Genomic DNA, 21,487 nt, shown 5'->3' with positions numbered 1-21,487 from the left:
GAAGGAAGGAAGGAAGGAAGGAAGGAAGGAAGGAAGGAAGGAAGGAAAGACAATCGAAGAGAAATAATGCACTAAGCTGAATGCAGCTCTAGATTCAGAAGTTCAGCAAAGGCCTCCCCCACCCCCATGAATCATTTCGTGTGCACTCTGTGTCTTGTTCAGAGCCTAATCTGATAGGATCCAATAAACTGATATTTTCCTTTATAACAAGACACTTTTCTCCTCATAATGCTACAAGCAAGGATAAAGCTGGTAAGGAACTTTAGTAATTTCTTAAAGTCTCCTGCTCTGTCACCCTGCCCAGTATCTTAAGGGGAAATGCATACAAATATGTGAGAGACAGACAGACAGACAGACACACACACACAGAGGAGGGAGAGAGAGAGACAGAGACATACAGAGAGACACACACACACACACACACACAGAGAGAGAGAGAGAGAGAGAGAGAGAGAGAGAGAGAGAGAGAGAGAGAGAGAGAGAATTCTGATTCACAGGGAGTAGTCAGTGAAATTTTCCAGGTGTCCACTGAACTGATGCAATGTGAAAGGACTGGATGAATTCCCATGAAGCTCCCAACCAACATAGAGAGAGAAAAGGTAGTGGCAGGGTGGGGATGGGGTAGTAGAGAAGAGGGAAGGTTTCTGGAAGTGACTTTGCTACTGGAATAACATCTTGAGAACATTTTGCTAATTTGCGACTGGAGAGACAATAGGTGTAGCACTAGTCTGGGAGTCAAAAGACCCGGGTTCTAGTGTTGGTGCTGCCACTAGCTGTGTGAGCTTAGTTAAGTCATTTAACTTTTCCAAACCTTTTTCCTTATCTGTAAAATGAGACCTGAAACAAATGATCTCTAAACTCTCTTTTAGCTCTAGCTTTGATCCTATCTCCTTTTGCAACAATTCCCCTCCCTATACCCTTCTGGGTTGAAATTATATCTTGTCCTAGTGCCCCTGACCACCACTATCCCACCACCACTACCCCAGTTAGTAAGTTTTTAAGTAGCTACGTTGTTCTTCTTAGCTAAATAACAGTAGGAAGTAAGATTATAAAAGAGGAACCTAGAAGTCACTTACATATACATTAAGGGTGTATAACAGTTTCTTGCAAACTGTCTCATAAATTAACAAAGGCTGAGAATATCTGCTCGATTCTGCTAACTGTTCTTGGTCTGTAAGCTTCAGATAAGCTCCAGACAAGTGCAATAAGACCAGCAAAACATAATACTAATGAACTAACCCTAAGGAGTTGCTGATAACTTTGAGATGATTTAGATATGTTAATGAACTAAGCCTAAAGTGGCATGGGTAAGTGTCTACCTCATCTTCCACCAAAACTCTATAAAAATGGGACCCCAAACTCCTACCCCCTGAACACTCCCTCAGCTTCTAAGAGTCCATACTACTACCCAAGTACTCCCAACTCTGATCCAGTTACATAAATGATTCTCTGTGCCCTTCACCTTCCCCATTCTCTTCTCCACCACCCCATCCCCTGTTCCCACCCTGTCCGCTTCTGTAGTCTCTGTGCCTTAGTAAAGTGTGATTGAAGCCTTACTCCCTGCTTGCTGCCACTGTGGTCTTTCCTGGAAAGTATCTTAAAAAAAAAAACCCAACAACAACAACAACAAAAAACAACAAAAAACAACAACCCAGCAACAGCACTTCTAGCGCTGTATCCCAGAGAGATCATACAAATGGGAAAAGGACACACATGTACAAAAATATTTATAGCAGCTCTTTTTGTGCTGGCAAAGAATTGGAAATTGAGAGAATGCCCATCAATTAGGGAATGGCTGAACAAGTTGTGGTATATGAATGTAATGAAATATTATTATGCTATAAGAAATGATGAGCAGGCAGACTTCAGAAAAACCTGGAAAGACTTGTATGAACTGATGCTGAGTGAAGTGAGCAGAAACAGGAGAACATTGTACGCAGTAACAACCACATTGTGCGATAACTAACGTTGATAGACTTAGCCCTTCTCAGCAATGCAAGGGTCTAAGACATCTCCAAAGGCCTCATAATGTAAAATGTTATTCACATCCAAACTCCACAGTTTGAATGCAGATCGAAGCATACTATTTGCTATTTTTTTCTTCCATTTATTTTTTTGTTTTCTCTTTCTTATGGTTCTTCCTATTGGTTCTAATTCTTCCTTACAACATCACTAATGTGAAAATATGTTTAACAGGAATGTATATGTATAGCTGATATCAGATCATGCGCCATCTTGGGGAGGGAGGTGGGGAGGAAGGGAGAGAAAAATTTAAAACTCAAAAGCTTATGGAAGAGATTGTTGATAAATCAAAATAAATTAATTAAAAAAAAAAACCAGGTATGCTTGCCCCTCCTAAACCCAAAGGAACCTCCTAGTAGTCCATTCCTTTGGTTATAAACTGAGAGTACCAGGACTTATAATATATGTTGTTTACATCCACACCTACACATGAACAAACATGATGTGATAAATTCATTAATAGAAAGCAAGGGTGGTCAGTTGAACCTTGTGTTACCTTCCAGGAAGAGAATTTTTCTTTATTTGCAATAAATCAATTAGTAATTCCATAAAAATTCAAACTATACAATTCAAGATAGTCCCTGCCCTCGAGGAGTTTACAGTCTATGGGGGAAGACAACAAATACATAAATATGTATAAAACAAATTATATACAGGATATGTAGGAAATGATTAACACAGGGAAGGTATTGGGATTGAGAGAGATTGGGGAAGGCTTCCTGTAAAAGGCAGGATTTTAATTGAGACTTAAAAGAAGCCAAGGAGATCATCTTTGATTAACATCCTCTTCCCCACTCATGAAATGACAAAGATCAAGTATCTGAGACAGTAATGGGTTGACAATTGTGGTCACTGGGGAAAGTCATTTCTTGAAATGGAATGAGCATGGAAAATGATCGTATCTATTTGGTGAAATGAAAACTGGAAATCTGGAAATCAGAGTTTTAGTCCAAGCTCTGGCATTAATTAACACTCTGCTAACTATGCCATTTTAATTTCAACAAACATTTAACAAACACCTACTTTGTTCTTGCCACTATACTAGGTGCTAGAAATAAAAGTACTAAACCTAAAGGCCTTATTGATATAAAGTATAGGGCAACAACTTTGCCAAGGAGCCCACTAAATTAGATTGTAAGCTCCTTGAAAGCACATACTATATCTCAGTTATTTTTATATCTTCCACAGAGTCTAGTGAAGTACCTTTCCCAGAGTAGGCACTTAAGAAACACTCTTTGAATGAAGACAATATTTCACCATCCTGACCCACCAAGACCCCTACTTTAGGACCTGGCCAGAAGGACATAGAAGACATTAAGAGCCTCCTTTCTTAATAGCTTCAAATTGACTTGTGAATGGATCCATTAGCTATGCACTAAGGAGAAATCCAACTACTTTAAACCCATTGGAGCAGGTGCTTTTAGCAAGGAAATTGCTGCAGGTGGTGTCTTGAAAAGCTTTGTTTTAATATCTGTTAAGCATCCCCCCAAGTCTCCCCTCCCCAAAATGATAGCATGTATTTGTTTTACCTTATCCAATAATCAGAGACATGGCCATCTGCTAGTATAGTCAGCAAGGTACAAGAAAGTCAGATTTAATCATTTTAGCTTCTGCTACTTGAAGGCTTTATTTCTGGGTACCATGGGGACACGTACAGCTCAGCTAAAGGAGAGAGCTCTAGCAAGCTCTGAATTCTGATAATGAACATGCCTGCAGATAAATCATCAGAGAATTAAAATTCAAAATGAAAATCAATTGATTGCTGAACAGAAAGGGAATTTCAAATCATCTCCTTGCTTATGTTTTAATTATATTTAAAAAAAATATTTCCCTTGCTCTTTACTCAAGGAAGCTTGGAGCTTATTATTGAGAGAACTGTGTCCTCAGTTCACTTATTATGCAGAATGAACAGCATGTAACTATCACTTTTGCTTAGAATGGTCAATAATGCACATCTGTTACCAATACAACATTGGAGAGCATTTAATTGGGTTCCTCCAATTGGACACATCCATCTCTGGCCTGACAAATTGGAAATCATATCGGAATTAAGTGAAGATAAATTAGACTATTTATTTCCAATCAAAGATAGACCTTTCTGACTAGTGCCATTAAGTTTGACTTCCTTGGGTGAGTGAGTACACAAGGCCTAAACATGAGAGCCATTTATAAAGACTTGTAAGTAAGGATCAAGGTCTCATGCAGTTTCCCTGAATCTAGAAAAGGATAAAATCAACAAGTTGTGAAACTTAAAATTTGACCAATGAGGCTGAAAATGCTACCCAAAAAATAATAATAAATGTCCCTAAGCCCTTTCCAGTCTCAACATAATTATCAACGCTGGATCAGTGTCAATATGGTATAGAGCAAACAAAACTGTTTAGAGCTGGAAGGGTCCTTAGCGGCCATAGAGTTCAAGCCCGTCATTTGCAGACAAGAAAACTGAGGCCCACAGAGGTTAAGTGGCTTGCCCAGGGTGATACAAGCTATAAGAAACAGAACTCAGATTCTTTTTTTGTTTTTAATGAATCCATCAGCATATTAAGATCAGATAGGAACTACATTTTAATCTGGCTCTGCCACACTAGGGAGTGATGTGGGCTGATGCCCCAGCTGGGAGTGTGTTTGGCCCCTCTGCTCTAAAATAATGTCATGGAGAAGGTGCTACCATTGGTAGAGGGAGTTCCTTTGTCTGTGTCCCAGGGCAAATCAGTTTCTTTATCTGTATGATAAGGAATCATACAGGGTCCTTATCAAATCAGCCTCCTTACCTGGACACAATGACATCTGGGTTCCTTCAAGCTGTAAATCTGTTATACTAGACAGATTGATGTCACAGAGCATAGACTAGGAATCAGGAAGACCTAGATTCAAATCCTGCCTCAGACACTGGCTGTGTCTCCCCAGGAAAGTCTCTTAACCTCTCTCAGCCTCAATTTCCCCCTCTGTAAAATGGAGATAATAACACCACCTACCTCCCAGGATTAGGGTGAGGATCAAATGAGATAATATTGGTAAAGCACTTTTATAAACCTTAAAGCATTAGGTAAATGCTAGCTATGAATTCCCTATACCATTGAAATCAAAAGATTCAGTCCACAGCCTTGTCTCTACTTATTCCTAGTAGGAAATCCCATCAGGTGTTTCTCTAGTGCTCTTTTGGTCACCTTCAATTTTGACTTATTAAAGATTTTGGTGTTCCACAATTCTTTGGCCATATAGAATCATTGACACAATATGGATGTTTAAAGTATGGGCTTTTGTAGTAGAGGTCATTGAAAGCTGTTGGACAATTCTTCAAATAAAATCAAGCCCAGGTTCTCCCTATTCAATTTTGGGTCCAGCTCATTGTCCATATTCATTGACCGATTTGATGGACCCTGCCTCCAACTACATGTCATAATCTGGGTAAGTGGCATTCTTATCTAGCTAGGTGGTGAAGAGTGCTGGGCTTAGGGTCAGGAAGATCTGAATTCACATCCAACTTTAGATACTTACTGTCTGTGGGACTATACAATTTCTTCCTGACTCAGTTTCTTGAACTATAGAATGGGGATAACAATCATGACTACCTTTCAAGGTTGTTGTGAGATTTGCCTGCAAAAATGTTTGTAAAGTGCTTTAGCACAGTTCCTAGCACGTAATCCATATTTAATAAGTGCTTGGTTTTTTCCATTCACCTATTTGGTTTTTCTTTTGTGGATTACTGGGCCAATCTCTTTTAAAAATGCTCTCTTCTAGTGTAGGACTCAGTGAAATCAACATAATGCCTTTGGCAAACAATGGGGAGCCTCACAATCTATAGAAAATCTTTCTTTTTTGGGGGGCCAGCATAGGTCCTGCTCTGACCTTGAAGGCTTATTGTGGTAACTGATCTTTTCTCTGGTTCTCTTGTGTCCTCTTTCATTCAAACTCTGCTGCAGAGAGCACGACTCTGATGGGCTGGCCATGTTGTGCAAATGCCAAACATTTGTACTTTTTTCTGAAAGACTATTTTACAGAGAATTCACATGAGGAAACCACTCACACTGAGGTCAGAAGCGATACAAAGACATTCTCAAGGTCTATCTGAAGAAATCTGGAATTGATTCTGAGACATGGGAGACCCTGGAACAGCAAGGAGTGCCCGCATCAAGGAAGATGCTGTGCTGTGCTATAAGCAGCATTGCAGTAACTTGAAAGGAACTTGAAATGAGCAAATTTAGAGACATCTCCACTCCAAATGTTCATAGGGACTATTTGTGCCTGACCTGTGGTAGAACCTTCCAACCTTGTGTTGGTTTGAGCAGCCACAGCCGGACACACTGTATGCACTTTGACCCCAACATAGCCACGTTATTTTGGTCCTATTCAAGCACAAAGAGCAACCAACCAACTTCCTACTCTGTAACCTAGTTGCAGTGTTTGGGTCCTGTGCCTCAGTTTCCTGTCTCATTCCCCAGTTCTTTCATAGTATTGGAGCTGGAAGAAACCTCAGAGACCATCTAGTCCAACCCTTCATTTTACAAAAAGGGAAACTGAGACCAGAGTTTAAGAGATTTGCCTCAGGTCACACAGAGAGTAATTAATTGATAAGAGTCAGGATTTAAACCCATGCTCAGACTCCAGACCTAGAAATCTTCCCACCATAGCACACTTCCTCTCAAAAAAAAAAAAGGTTTAAATTTCCTAACTATAACTTCAAACACCACGTTGGTAAATTTAGAACAATTTTCTTACTGACCCAGAGAAATTTCTTACTTTTAGGTACCTTTAACAATGTAAGATTTATCTTTTTTCAGCAGAAAGCTTCTCTCTCTCTCTCTCTCTCTCTCTCTCTCTCTATCTCTCTGTCTCTGTCTCTTGCTGTCTCTGTGTGTGTGTGTGTGTGTGTGTGTGTGTGTGTGTGTCTCTCTCCTGCTCTTTTCTTCTAAGTCACCTGTTTCTTTACCACTTTATTTTTTTCCCCTTTTATTTTTTGCTTCTTAGGCTCTGACTCCCACACATCCTCCTTCAACAAGGCTTTGTAGTTTCTGGTTCTGCCTTACTAATAATAATAACACTGGGGCCCACAAGGGAAGAGGATTGAGAGAAGCTTCTAGGGGGAGGGGAGAAGGTGAGGATTATGGTCTGACTTCCTAGCTAGTGCATTCCAACAGGGAGATTGCCCAGCCATGTCATCATTAACAAATATTCACGAAATACAGAGTATGTGCCAAACACTGAACTGAGGTTACAAGATAAGGGTCCTGTCTTCAAGGAGCTTACAGTCTAATTGGGAGACAAGACAAAGCCATAAAGAGAACTAATAATACACCAGGTAATCTATGAATGATAAATTAACAGTATTGGCCAGCTCAAACTTACACTCTTAAAAATTATTAAGAACAACTAGGTTTTTATCTAGGTTTTATCTATTGATGTTTATTACTTTAGAAATGAAAATATCTTAGCATTATTATGAGAAAAGTTTTGATTTCTTTTTTTAAACTCACAACAATGCTTTATTTGTTTTTTATTTTTAATTTATGGAATAAAACAAGCATTTCCATAGCATAGTAAAATAAAAAAAAGATGATTATTCAGGAAACTCCAAATCTGCTATACATAATCTGCAATTCCTTTCAAATATACAATGAAATTATTATGTGCATTTCTTTTTTTTTTTCTTCCCTCCTCCACCCACTGAAAAAGTTTTAGGGACTCTCTTCGGTTTCTGGTTTGTACGTTGAGAACAGCTGGTATAGACAACAAATTCAAATGACACTTTGGGTTTTCACTTTGGATTTCGGCAGTCAGTGAAGACTTCAGCAAGGAGGTGGTCATCAGAGTCATCAAAGTCCAATAGCAGGACAAAAAGTAAAAAAAAAAAAAGTAGCTTTTGAAAGAAGGATAAGGGGCAGCTAGGTGGCACAGTGGATAGAGCACCAGCCCTGGATTCAGGAGGACCTGAGTTCAAATCCAGCCTCAGACACATAACACTTACTAGGTGTGTGACCCTGGGCAGGTCACTTAACCCCATTGCCTAGCCCCCCCACCAAAAAAAAAGAAAGAAAAGAAAGAAGAATAAGACTTAGATTCAAGTAATTTCTGTTCGTATACATGATCAACAAGATGGTAGAGTGGTTGTTTTCCCCATAACTCCCCAACCTGAAAAACCTCAAAAGAAGAAAATATATACCAAGTCTATAGCAACTAAAATTGAATACACAAGATAAGAAAACAAATGCACCACTCAAGACAAAAGTCAGAAGAAATTACATCAGAGATTTGAATGCTTAAAGCTCCCATTCATTCTTCCCATCAGTGTGGTGGGTTCATTCAGTGCAAAAAAAACCCTCACAGATTAATCTGTTAGGGTTCAGTTGAAGGATTCCTGCCTTATTCCCACCCAGCAGTGGCTCAGTCTGAAACACACACACACACACACACACATATACACACACACGCGCGATATGGAAAACATTGGTTCTGCCCAGCCATGTGAAGAAGATAGATTGAAACTTTTTTTTTTAAGAGAGGAGATTGGCATAGAGGATGGAGCCAGAGTCAGTTAGAGGGGAAGTAGCTTTTGTGACCAGGGGAAAGAGAAAGAAAGCAATGAAACAATAATATGCAGCTAAATTGGTTCTCAGAGGAAAAATTTTATCTCCTAAAACATATGTTAATAAAATAGGAAATGTGATAAAATAAATAAATACAATAAGATTAAAGAACTGGACATAAAATTTAAAAATCAGAGAATCAGCAAATTAGCAAATCCAAAGGAAACATAAGAGAATTCTTGAAAATTAGAGAACTAGATAAAACAATAAATAAAAAGACTATAGAAGAGATAAAGAATACTAAAGTGAATGATAAAGACTAATATAATTAATAAACCTGTAGTTAATTTAATTTTTTAAGAGAGAGAGGAGAATAATTTCAAATTAATTAAAAAATATTTTAAGTATACCAATTATGTGCTAGGTACTGTGTTAGTCACTGAAAATACAAAGACAATCAAGACATTTCTTGCCCTCAAAGAGCTTACATTCTTGTGGGGTAGGGGATGATATTTACACAGATGTAGTTTTGTTGTTTATCCTTCACTTTCCAAGAGGACCAGTGAGATCACAGGTGATGTCTTGACTTGCCATGAATTGGATTTAAATGAGGCAGAGTTGCACAAAGTCATCAGCCTCAGTCTCTCTTCCAGAGTCATCCAAGTTCAGTAGCAGGACAAAAAGTCAAGATTACTGGCAATGACCTTGGATGCAGTGGATGACTTTTACATCTTTGATGTCTGACCCAGCTCTAAGGGCTCCAGAGTCCCTGCTTCAGCCATCTTCACGGCAGCTGCTGGAACAAATTATTCTCATCCACCCATTCCACCAGGGGATATCTTCACATGCTTGGGGTAGACTCCCCCCTAACTCACCAACAGGTTTGAGACCTGTTGGTTTCCCTCAAATAATAATAATATTAGTATTAATAGCTAACATATAGCACTTATAAGGCAACAGGTACTTTTCAATTATTATGTCATTTGATCCTCACAACAACCCTGGGACGTAGGTGCTATTATTATTATAGATGAGGAAACTGAGACAGGGAGAGGTTAAGTGACTTGCCCAGTATCACACAGATAATAAGTGTCTGAGGCTGGATTTGAACTCAGATCTTCTTGAGTCTAGACTCAGTGACAGGTCAGTGATAGGCTGCTTCACATCGAGGCCCAGAAAAGTTAGGTACCTTGACCGAGGTCATACAGTTAACAAAAGTCAGAGGCAAGAGTTGGCCCCAAATCCTCTGACTAGAGCCAGTGCATTCTTCCTTATACCTCACTTCCTCCATGCATGGGGACCACATTGTAGAAGGCCTTGAAGCCAAGACTGAGGACTTTGGCTTTATTTTGTAGGCCATGAAGAGTCATCAAGCTTCTTGGAATGGGAGTAGAGGTGGGTGACATGTAAAAAATGGGATTTGAGAAAAATTGATCTGATAGCAAGGTACAGAATGGGTTGAATGTAGACAATAGGATTTTTAAAAATGGTTAGAATGAGGATGGAAAATGGAGAGAGATAGACCAGAGAGGCAGCTATTGAATTTAGGGGTGAAATGATGAAGGCCTGGGGCTTGGGTGACTGACTGGACTTGGTGACTAAGTGGCTGGGGACGAAGCAAGGAAATGAGTCAAAGATAGCTTCAATGTTATTTATTTCTTTCTGCCAATTCATGTCCCTCTCTAGTAGGTTTGACAATATAGCATCCTCCCAGTCTAGGACTTTCAGGTTAAGAGCACATTACTGCTGTTCCTGACCCCCAAATAGAAGCAGCATGGGAACACACTTTTTCCTAAGACCTCTAATCAGTGAGGACAGTGCTGTTCCTAAGCAAAAGAACATGATGGTACTGGGAAGAGTCATTCCTATATATCCCTAGGATGGGGGTTGAAGGTAATCAAAAATCCTCAGAGACTCCAAGAACTTCGGAAGAGGCTGTAAGCCTACATCTTCACCATTACCAGGGCCTACACTTATTATAGGAAGTATTCAGGGTATGTGATCACTGAAACCTAATTTAAATTGTTGTAGACTTGTGTTGAGCAGACAAGTGGCTAATGATAAGGTTATGTTGATATTGGCTTAGATGGTTTGCTCACTTAATTAAGGATTGGTTCTAGTAAGAGCTGGTTCATGGATTCAATTCCTGTGTAGGCCAATTGGTTTCATTCTGTTCCAAGGCAATGGATAGCACTTCTAGTTTCAGGCAGACTTAAGAGGGGAACAGTTCAATTTAATTTAACTTGAAGCATTTATTAAGCACTTACCATATGTAAGGTAGGGCAACAACAACAAAAAAATACTCAGCAAAATATTATCTGACCTCATGGAGCAGGAGGGAGGAAAAAACATATAAACAGATAATTAAATATAAAATACATACAAAGGAGTTTAGTGGGAGAAATTGGAAAGGCACAAACAACCAATCAATTAGAAAAGTTTTGGTGAAGGACAGAGGTGTCACACATGCCCACCTGTGGGCACAACCAGATTAAATCAGATTAAAATGCAATTGGGAAATACTTAATAAAATAAATAAAACTACAATAAAATATACATAGTATTACATTGTTAAACTAAGTCAACATGAGGCCTGAAGGAATCCTTACGTATAGTTTAGGGGTTCTGTTTCAAGTGGAGTTTGACACCATTGGTATAAGAGATTGCCCCTGAACTGAACCTTGAAGGAAAGCATAAATTCCAAGAGGCAAAAGAGAGGACAGAGCACATTTCAGGCATGAGCCCATAAAGCTTGAATTCAATTCCTTCCTGCCCCCCCCCAAAAAAATCAGGAAGAACAAGTTCCATGTAGAGGTCCTTTTGAGAAAAGTCTAGTCATCACTGATCATAGGATTAGATCTCTAGGGATGGAAAGGACCACAAAGGCCATTTAGTACAAACCTCCCATTTTACAAATCAGGAAAACAGAGCCTGGGGAGATGAAGTGATTTGCCCAAGGTCACACAGGTAATTAGTGTCAGAGGCAGGATTTGTACCCAAGTACTCTGACTCCAGAGTCCATGTTCTTTCCCCTGTATCATGCATACAGGAAAACAGTGAACAAACAGTCTACTCTTGAGGGGTCTCCAGTCTCCAGAAGACAGTCTTCCTCCTCAAGCATTTGAGCTACATCTTCTGCCAAGGTTGCCACCACATCAATGTTTTCTGTATAGCTTGGCCAGGTAAGCTCCATTGGTTTCTCAGAGTCCTAGAGTACCTTGTAGGGTTTGTGGGTGTCTCTCTTCTCTGCCATGGTTTCAAGCCCCTACTGACTGTGCTCCCTTACATTGTTAGAGGCCTCTGATTACATCTTAACCTCCTAACATTAGGCTAGCTTTTCCAAGGGGATGTTTACTTCAAAGATATAGGAAGAACAAACATAGGAACATTTCCATCAATGGCTTAGGGACATACCTGCCCCCACCCCCCAGCCCCATCTCTTACACATCAGTCTTTGAGGTCTATTAGACTCAAAACTTCACTCGGTTCCTACATAGTGTGACCAGAGTCCCAAATGCCATTATTCAATGCCCTTAACTTGCATGAGGGGCAGGGCAGAGTTGATGAGATTGAGAGAAGGGTCCCAGTCTCTTCTAGTCTTTTCAGTCTCTTTGGGCTCTTCTGACTTCCAGTTTCCAGACTGATGAAAGAAAATGTCAAGCCCCACTTCAGGTTGCTGAAGATAAAGTCACTGGGAAGAACCCAACACGAGAGGAGGTGGCAATCTCCATCATGTCCCTATCCCCAGTTTGCTAAAGACACTCTGGGGAATTTCCCCTTTCGTGAGATCCAGAACTCTCTCCCTTGGTTGAGCTGAGTTAACTTGATCCCTGTGGAAAAGTGCCTTCACTCTATACTGTCTGTGTCAACCAGATGGAACCAGTCTCTAATCTTTGGTTGGCTGGAGCTGAACAGAGCATGCTACAGACAGGAGGGTCAGGAATCAAATAGTTTAATTTCAAAGTGAGAGAAACAGCTTGCAAGCAAGGACACGTGCCAGGGTCCCACACCTGGTTAGTATTAGTATCAGAATTAGTATTAGTATTAGTATTGGTATTAGTATATAGTATTTATTTTAATAATTATACCAAGGGCTGCACAGTGAACTGTAGCCCTGACAATGAGGGGTAACAGCAACAACGTGACAAGTTTGATTCATAGCAGAGCTTAATGACAAGAACATGGATACAGCAGGTGCTTGTCCAGGCTCAGAGAAAACCTGGTTCTGGTCAAAGAAATACAATAATTATATGAAACAATTCTGGGATTCTGCTGTAGCTGGGGTCATCCAGAGGGTGAGCGCAAAGGGTTGTTGTTATGCCAAGCTCAGGGCACAGCCGGCTTGCTGGCCCTTAGCTCTCGAAGACAGGGTGTCTCCTAATATCTTGACATCTGGTATATAATTCTCGTATACTTTCTGTGATTTCTGTTTTGCTATTGACTTGGATAAATGGGTTTTTGTTAAATGCTATATATGTTCATTGTGAAACTGGTATTTGGTGGGAAGCCCGGATATAAAGTTCAGAGTCCTGCTTTCCCTCATTAATGAACAGTAATCAGAAATTTAGTGTGAAAATCAAATCATCTTAATCAATAACATTTTAGGGAGCAGAGACATATAATTCTAGCCTGGTTCTCTTTCTCTGTCTCTCTCTCTCTCTGTCTCTGTCTCTCCCTGTCTCTCTCTCTCTCTCTGTGTCTCTCTCTCTCTGTCTCTATCTCTGTCTCTCTCTCTCTCTCTGTCTCTCTGTCTCTCTCTCTCCTCATAGCAGAATGGCCAAGTTTCCGAATAGAAAGCTCCTGCTTCCCCTCCTACAAGGAATTAAAATCTCCTTTGGAGAAAGGTGGGGAGAGAAGAGGCTGGAGATGTCTGTTTCGCTCCACTTCAAGCCATACAATAACATTCCCATAGGGATAGCCTTGCTACAGCAGCATTGGCCCCACCAAGTGCATGTCTAGATGTGGCCTGCCAAAGAAGTCTGTTTTTCACTATCATTGGGTTAGATTCCTGAAGGTCACTCCCTAAAGTCATCCTTGCTCCTCAGGATATTAAGACTTTGCTAGCTATAAAACCTATACTCTGGATTAAGGGGATGCAGAGGAAATCTCTACTCTCTTCATGGGGCATCAATGCTGCATTTGCTGCAAACTCAATTCTGAAAAAAATGGGATACTCTCTTGACATTCAAATCCACAAGGTTGTAGGCTCCATTCCTGCACCAGTCTCTGAGCTCCCCCAAGAGCTCTGAAGCAAAGGGCTCGTAACTGAAACTGACAGGACTTTTAAAATGCCAATGCAACCAGCCAAAGAGCCTCTTCTTTACACATGGTTGACTGACCAGAACCAGCTACAGACACATCAGTTCCACGGTGTGTCTCTGCAAGGCACTTCTCTTACAAGTCATTCCTATTTTCTCTGAAGTAACTCCCTAGCATCCTCTGCATTGAGAGATGACATTTCAGCATATCCAGACCCTCACAACATCTGGACACTAAGAGTTTACATTGGTCTCTATAGGCAGAGTGGTCAAGAATTCCTCCATCATCAAGAGTTTTAGAGATTCTTCCTTTAACTACACCCAAAAGATTTTAAAGACACTCATACCCTTTGACCAGGCAATACCACTACTAGGTCTGTATCCCAAAGAGATTAAAAAAAAAGGAAAAGGCCCAGATACTATTTATAGCAGCTCTTTTAATTGTAACAAAGACTTGGAAATTGAGAGAATGTCTATCAATTGAGGAATGGCTGAACAAATTGTGGTATATGAATTGTAATGAAATACTATTGTGCTGTAAGAAATGACAAGCAGGATGCTCTCAGAAAAACCTGGAAAGACTTTCACGTACTGATCAAAGTGAAATGAGCAGAACCAGAACGTTGTACACAGTGAATGCAATATTATGTGATAATCAACTGTGAATGGCTTAGCTACTCTCAGCAAAGATTCAAAACAGTTCTGAAGGACTTAGGATGAAAAATGCTATCCATCTCCAAAGAAAGAACTGATGGAATCTGAATGCAGATTGGAGCATACTTTTTCTTTACTTTTTTTCATTTTTTCATGTTTTATTTTGTCTATTTTCTTTCACAACACGGCCAGCGTGGAAATATGCTTTGCATGACTGCACATGTATGACCTAAAAAGAAAAGAAAGAAAAGAAACTCTTTCTTTATGTGAATGTCTAACCCCAGCCATGGATAAAAGAGCTTCTGTTAGTGACTTAGATCCTCAAGAATCCCAATAGCTGGATATTGAAACAATCTGAAGTTTTAGTGAAACCTCTCCAAGTCGGATGTCTTTTCTCTAAGGATGATCCCATGATCCTGAGGCAATCCACTTTTAGACTTTGTCATATTCCTATTTAACTGGGATTTGGAAACTTGAGTCTGAACTGGTTTATAGGAACACAAGTTCAGAGGATCATAAATTTTGAACTGGAAGGCTCTTTCATTTCACAAGGGAGGAAATGGAGGTACAAAGGGGTTATATGATATATCTGGAGTCTTAAACTGGTTCAAACAGGTTTCTAGTCTCAATTGGTTTTGATCATTCCTGAACTGGTCTCAACTGCCTTGAATCTGCAGGGGAGAGGATGAAAGGCATTCTTCTACTGGGGGCAAGGAATCAAACTGAAAAACTCAAAACTGCGTCCTGCTGCTTATGAATCAGTGACACCAGCTTCATGACTGAAGGACAGCGCATTTATTAATCTAACTTCCATCAGACAGATGGAACAAGGCTTAATTTCCCTACATATAGAACCACAGTGCCTTGTAAGTGGGCATGTCAGAGGCACCATAATAATACCAGCTCATCTTATTAACCACCTACTACAAATGACTCAGTGCTTTTTCTTTTTTCTTTTCTTCTTTTTTTAGGAAGGAGCCCTTACCCTTGTCGTGCAGTCATTTCTGGGCATAGGAGGAAACATAGGTGGGTTCTGACTTTCCCTTTTCTTCTACTTAAAAAATCTTTCCTGTAGGTTGGGCTTGTCAGGGACAGCTCCTTACCCTCACTCATTTCTTGACATCCCAAATGGAGAGGATCAGAGGAGCCTTTCTTATTGATCCTGTTAAAGCCATATTTCTTAAGAATCAACACAATAACAACCTCACCCTCTCCAGGTTCAACTGTGCTTTTAGGATCCCCAGGGATTGAGTTTCCAGATCTCTTTGCTTGATAGAATTCTGAAGCTTTTTGTTTTCCACAAGGGACTCTTTCCAGAGCATCTAATTAGCTTTTATCTCCCTCCCAACCTCACTTCACAATGGTTTGAGGCCCATTCAGTAATTTGACGGGAAATAGCCCTTGGAGTATTTTCTGGAATAGCAGGGGCCCCTCTAGAATGGTTCTTAATTAAGTAAGATAATTGCTTTCCAACTTGTGGAATTTGAGGAAGTGAGTATGTGTTATTAGGGACATATCTGCAGGTGTCTATTCTGATGCATCTCAGCACTGGATCCCCAGCCCTTCCTTCCTTCCTTCCTTCTACCTGTGTCCTCAGCTCCTCCTCTGTCTCTTGAATTTAGCCAAAGCTCTGCTTATCTCAAAGGCAGAGATCCTGGTCTAGTTCAGTCGAGCCATTTTTATGTAGCTCTTAAGAATTACAAAGTATTTCCCACCCACAAGGTTGTTAGGAGGGTCAGATGAGTAATAGATGAAAAGCACTTTGTAAGTACTTTACACTACATAAATGTCAACTATCGTGGTTATTCCCTTATCCCTGTGAAGTAGGCAAGATTAGGTATATGATCATCCTCGTTTGACAGATGAGGGACATGAGCCAATATAGATAATATATGTGGGAGCCAGAGTTTGAACCTCTCCACTGCATAACAGTATCTCTCCACAATACAGTACTGCATAATAAAATAAGGTAAAAGGAATGAAGAAAGGAAGAACAAGAATCATAGAATGAACTTAAAGTGAAAAAAGAAAGAAAACAGGTAAAAAAAAGTATTGAGTGCCAGCACCTAATTGGGATAGTTTGAAGTCCCACCACTTCTTGGAGGAATTTGCAGCTAGATTTTGCAGTGGATAGAGCACTGGGCCTGGAGTTGGGACCTGAGTTCAAATCTAGCCTCTGACATTTCCTAGTTGGGTGACCCTGGGCAAGTCATTTAATTTCTGCCTCAGTGTCCTGGACTCTAAAATGGGGAAAATAGTAGCACCTACCTCCCAGGATTGTTATAAAGATCAAACAACATGATATTTGTAGATATCTTAGCACAGTGCCTGGCACTTAGCTTGATAAATGCTTATGCCCTTTCCCCTATTGTCCGTGTGTGTCTACTCCATTCACACCATTGCTTCTCCCTTCTTCTTCTTCTTGATACTTCCTCTTCCTATTCTCTCCCTCCACTCCCTTCCAAAGGCACTCAGTGCTCTCTGAGGTCTGCCCATACTCTGAACCTCTCCCTTTGGTCCCTTCTCCCTGACTTTTCTTACCTGCTCTCCAAGCTCTAATCCCTAAGAATTTATCTGTCCTGTATCCAATCCCCTCTGAACCCTGTGATCTACTAAGGTTAATGTGGCACGCTAATTCAATGGTAAGAAAATGTCATAGATGAATTTTAACAAGTCATTTGAAAATGTTTCTCATGATATTTCTGTGGATAAGGTAGAAAGACATGGGATCTTACGTTCATAGTATTTAGAGAGGGAAAGGAACCCAGACATCATTTTAACTTGGGGTCTTTGAACTTGTCTAAAAATTTTTTTGATAACTGTATTTTAATATCCATTTCCTTTGTAATCCCAAAGTTTTATTCTATGAATTTAAAATCATTATTCCAAGAAGGGGTGCATAGGCTTCACTAGACTGCCTAAGGGATCCATGGTACAAAAAAGGTTAAGAACCCCTGCTCTGGTGCAACTATATAGTTTTACAAATGAGGAAACAGTTTCTTTTTTTTAATAATTTTTTCCAATTAGGTGTAAAGACAATTTTTAACATTCATTTTTTCAAACTTTGAGTTCCGAATTTTCTCCTTCTCTCCCTTACCTCCCCACTCCCTGAGACAGTAAACAATTTGATATAGATTATATTTTGCAATCATGCAAAACATATTTCCATATTAATCATGTTATGAAAGAAGACACAAATCCAAAGGAAACACACACACACACACACAATAAAGTGAAAATTAGTATGCTTTGATCTGCATTCAGACTCTGTCAGTTTTTTTTTTCTGAAGGTGGATAGCAATCTTTCATTGTGACTTCTTCAGAATTGTCTTGTATCATCGCATTGATGAGAATAGCGAAGTCATTCATACATGATCATCGTGTTACTGTGTACAATGTTCTCCTGGTTCTGCTCACTTCACTTTGTGTCATGAAATCAGCCTGCTCGTTGCTTCTTATAGCACAATAGTAAGGAAGCAAAGTTTCAATCGATCAACAGCCATTTATTGAGCATCCACTATGTGCTAAGACATGTGCTAGGCCCTGGAAATACAAAGTCAAAACTGGAAAAGTCCTTGTTCTCAAGGTGTTTCCATTTTATTGGGAAAGACAACATGTACATATATAAATATTAATAGAATAACTAAGCGAATGCAAGGTAGTTTCAGGAGAGGGGACCCTAGCGGTTAGAGAATCATAAAGGGTTTCATGTAGAATGTGGTACATGAAATGAGTCTTAAAGGAAGAGAAAGATTCTAAGAGGTGGAACTAAGAAGGGAGGTTATTCCAAGCTCCCACCATGTAATGACTCCAGTAGCTTGATTATTTATTTGATCCAATAAAGAAAGCTGCTGCAGGGAAACTCAAACCTTCCGAGTCACCCTGTCAGAGCAAGACCAGTGGTAGGGTGCCAAAGCCCTTTTCCTCCCACTGGTGGGGAGTTTGAAAATTGACAGTTATCCCTTCCACATCGTGAATTTTCCTATTGTAGTTCCGATATATCTCAGTTCGGCATAAGAAACTAAATGGGAAGTTTTGGGGAAGTTTTGCAGAAGCCACAGACAACATGTGAAGGCTAGTAGATGACACAAAAAAGCTCAGAAGCTGAGAAATGCATAAAATATATGTGTAACATTATACAATATCAACATGTTTTATTTTTTTAAATGCCACAATAATTCAAACCTTCTCTGGTATGAAAGGAGAGCCAAAATTTTTTACCAGGGTTCTCCAGATTGTGGGGGTATCGCTCCATAACTCCACATCCTGGAAGGGATAACTGTAGTCACCAGCCTCCTACAAGTCCTCATGCATTGCCCCTCCCAACAACCCTAGCATGAATCAACACCAGTCTCCAGGTGTAGGTTTCTCATTCCCTTTTCCTGCAAATTTTGGTCCTGCCATACCCAGATAAGAACCCAATAAAAACCCACCAGACTTTATTGGGTGAGGAATGCCCTCTGGGACTAGGGCTACAGTGGACCTCACTTGTTTCTACTCTTTCTGACAGCCTTTCTTTATTGTATCCATGTCCCCTCAATAAATCTGGTTTGCAGTACTCTTTTGTGTGTTCCATGTTTCCCTGTACTAGACATTGATATCTGGTTTTTACATCTTCATGAAGATGCTTCTTCTTCCATTTCCCACTCACCCCTCTCACCTCCACTCCCCTTAAAGGATGGCAAATGCAAAATGGCAAATGGAGATAGCATATGGAATGTCGTGCATGAAAGGTCATGGAGGAAAGGGGAGTAATACATAATGAGGCCAGAAAAGTAGGTTGAGACAAGGTTATGAAAGGTTTTTGTAAGCCAGAGGAGTTTATATTTTGTCCTAGAGGCAATAGGGTGCCACTGAACTTTTTTTTAATTATCTTTTTTTTAAATTTTAGACTTGAATACTAAAACTTATGTAATAAGAAAAGATAAAGAAACATTATGAACTTAAATATTAAAACTTAAGTATCAAATAAGAAAAAGACATGTCATGTGCACAGCAGAATGTAAGAAAGGATTCAAAATATGTAGCAATAAATTTCCATTTCAAGAAAGCTTATATATTAAATGTTACTTGTGTTGAAGAGCTGTCCATCTTTTATTTGCTTCCTTATAGGTTTTCTTTTGTTCACTGCTATACACTTTTTACTTTGTTCTTTTCCTCCCCTTTCTTCCCCCTATCCTTCCCCAGGCTACAATTAATTGTAGATATATTTATATATAAATATTGATATATACATACACATTTACATATATACACAAACATACATATATACATATATACTTACATATATAAACATATACTTTCCCTAGGAGATTCTACTCCTAATCTTTGTTTTTTGTGTTTGTGCGTATCTCTTATTTCCTATTTCTCCTGTCTCTTCTACTTTTTGTTACTTAACCTAACCCCACCTCTAACAATCCCTCCCTTATCCTCCCATTCCCACTAATCTAAATACCCTTCTATATCTCCCTTTGACCTATTCCTTCACCCTCTCCTCTGAAGATCCCTCTTTTTTCCTCTCTCCCGTCTCTATCCCCTTAACGTTTTCCTTCTAAATTTAGAAGACTTTTACACTCTTCTAGATATATATGTATTGTTCCCTCTTGAACCCATTCCTTGTGAAAGTAGGTTTCCAGAACTAACAGCCCTCCTCCCCCATCTAATTCCTCTGTATCAGTTCTTCCCCTTGCAACTCATTTGTATAAGATAATTACTCTTTGGGGCAGCTAGGTGGTTCAGTGGGTAACGCACCGGCCCTGGAGTTGGGAGGACCTGAGTTCAAATCCAGCCTCAAACACATAACACTCACTAACGGTGTGACTCTGGGCAAGTCACTTAACCCCAATTGCCTCACCCCCCCCAATAAGGTAGTTATTCTTTTTAGCTGTTCCTGAACAGTTTTATTTTTGAAGTAATTTCATGCTTAGGTCTACCCAAATCTTTCTCATGAACTACCTGAGAAGGGAATTTATAATTTTCATATTAATCAATATGATATATGTAATGAATATACTAATAATTTAGTTTTCTCAAGAGCTGCCTCTCTGGCTTGGGAGTCAGAGCTCACAATGCAGCTTGAACTGATTAATCAAAACTGACAATGCTGACAATCACTCAACTTAAGGGAAGTGAATCAAAGATTGTAGAGCCTGTTCCCATCACAGAACTCTGGTTCTGTACTTTAGGGGAGGTGGTTACAACCCCCAAAGGCTTGACTCCAGAATTGTTGCATTGTGGGACTTGTAGGTTTCTCATGGGAAACCCCTAAATGATTGTTTGTAATTTGCCTTTCCCCCTCCTTCCCCAGTTGTGATTTAAGTATATAACCTGTGCTTTTACTTCAGCTAGGAGAACATTCTTCATTCTGAAATTGATTAATTAAACTACTTGATTACCGGCACTCCTGTCTCTAGGCCTACTTTGTGTGGCTCCGAGCATTCTCAGGTTCGAGACTGGCTCAGTAAAAATCCTGTTAACATACCCAATTACTAATAATAATTTAGATATATGTTTTACATTTTACATACATAAAAAGTAAACTGTCTGTCCTTATTGAGTCCCTTGTAATTAGTCTTTGGTATATACCTTATATTTCTCTTGGCTTTCATATGTCAAATCTTCTATTTAGTTCAGTTTTTTTTTTCTTGTTGCTTATAATATTTTATCCTTGAGCTTCAGTATTTGAGGTTTCAGAATTTGAATGAGTTTTTTTTTTTGGTTTGTTTTGGTTTTAAGGATGAAGGAAGGAATAAATATAAAAGCATTTATTAAGCACTTACTATATGCCAAACACTGTGTTAAGAGCTGGGGAAAACCCTAGACATCTTTGCTTTTGTTCTCAAGGAACTCATATTTTAATTGGGGGAGACAACACATAAAAGAAAGTTCATCAACTTGCAGCTGACAAGGTCCAGGGAACTAGGTTACAACACTAAGTAGTCTGGAGGGCACAGGGATAGAGCAGATGGTCTAGCCTGGAGGACCTTAGGAGGTAGTGGCCAAACAGCTGATAAAGCTTCATGGTCCTCC

This window comes from Vombatus ursinus, unplaced genomic scaffold (assembly GCF_900497805.2).
Source record: "Vombatus ursinus unplaced genomic scaffold, bare-nosed wombat genome assembly UNPS02014807.1, whole genome shotgun sequence".
Lineage (NCBI taxonomy): Eukaryota > Metazoa > Chordata > Mammalia > Diprotodontia > Vombatidae > Vombatus > Vombatus ursinus.
Note: the sequence above shows the minus strand (reverse complement) of the source record.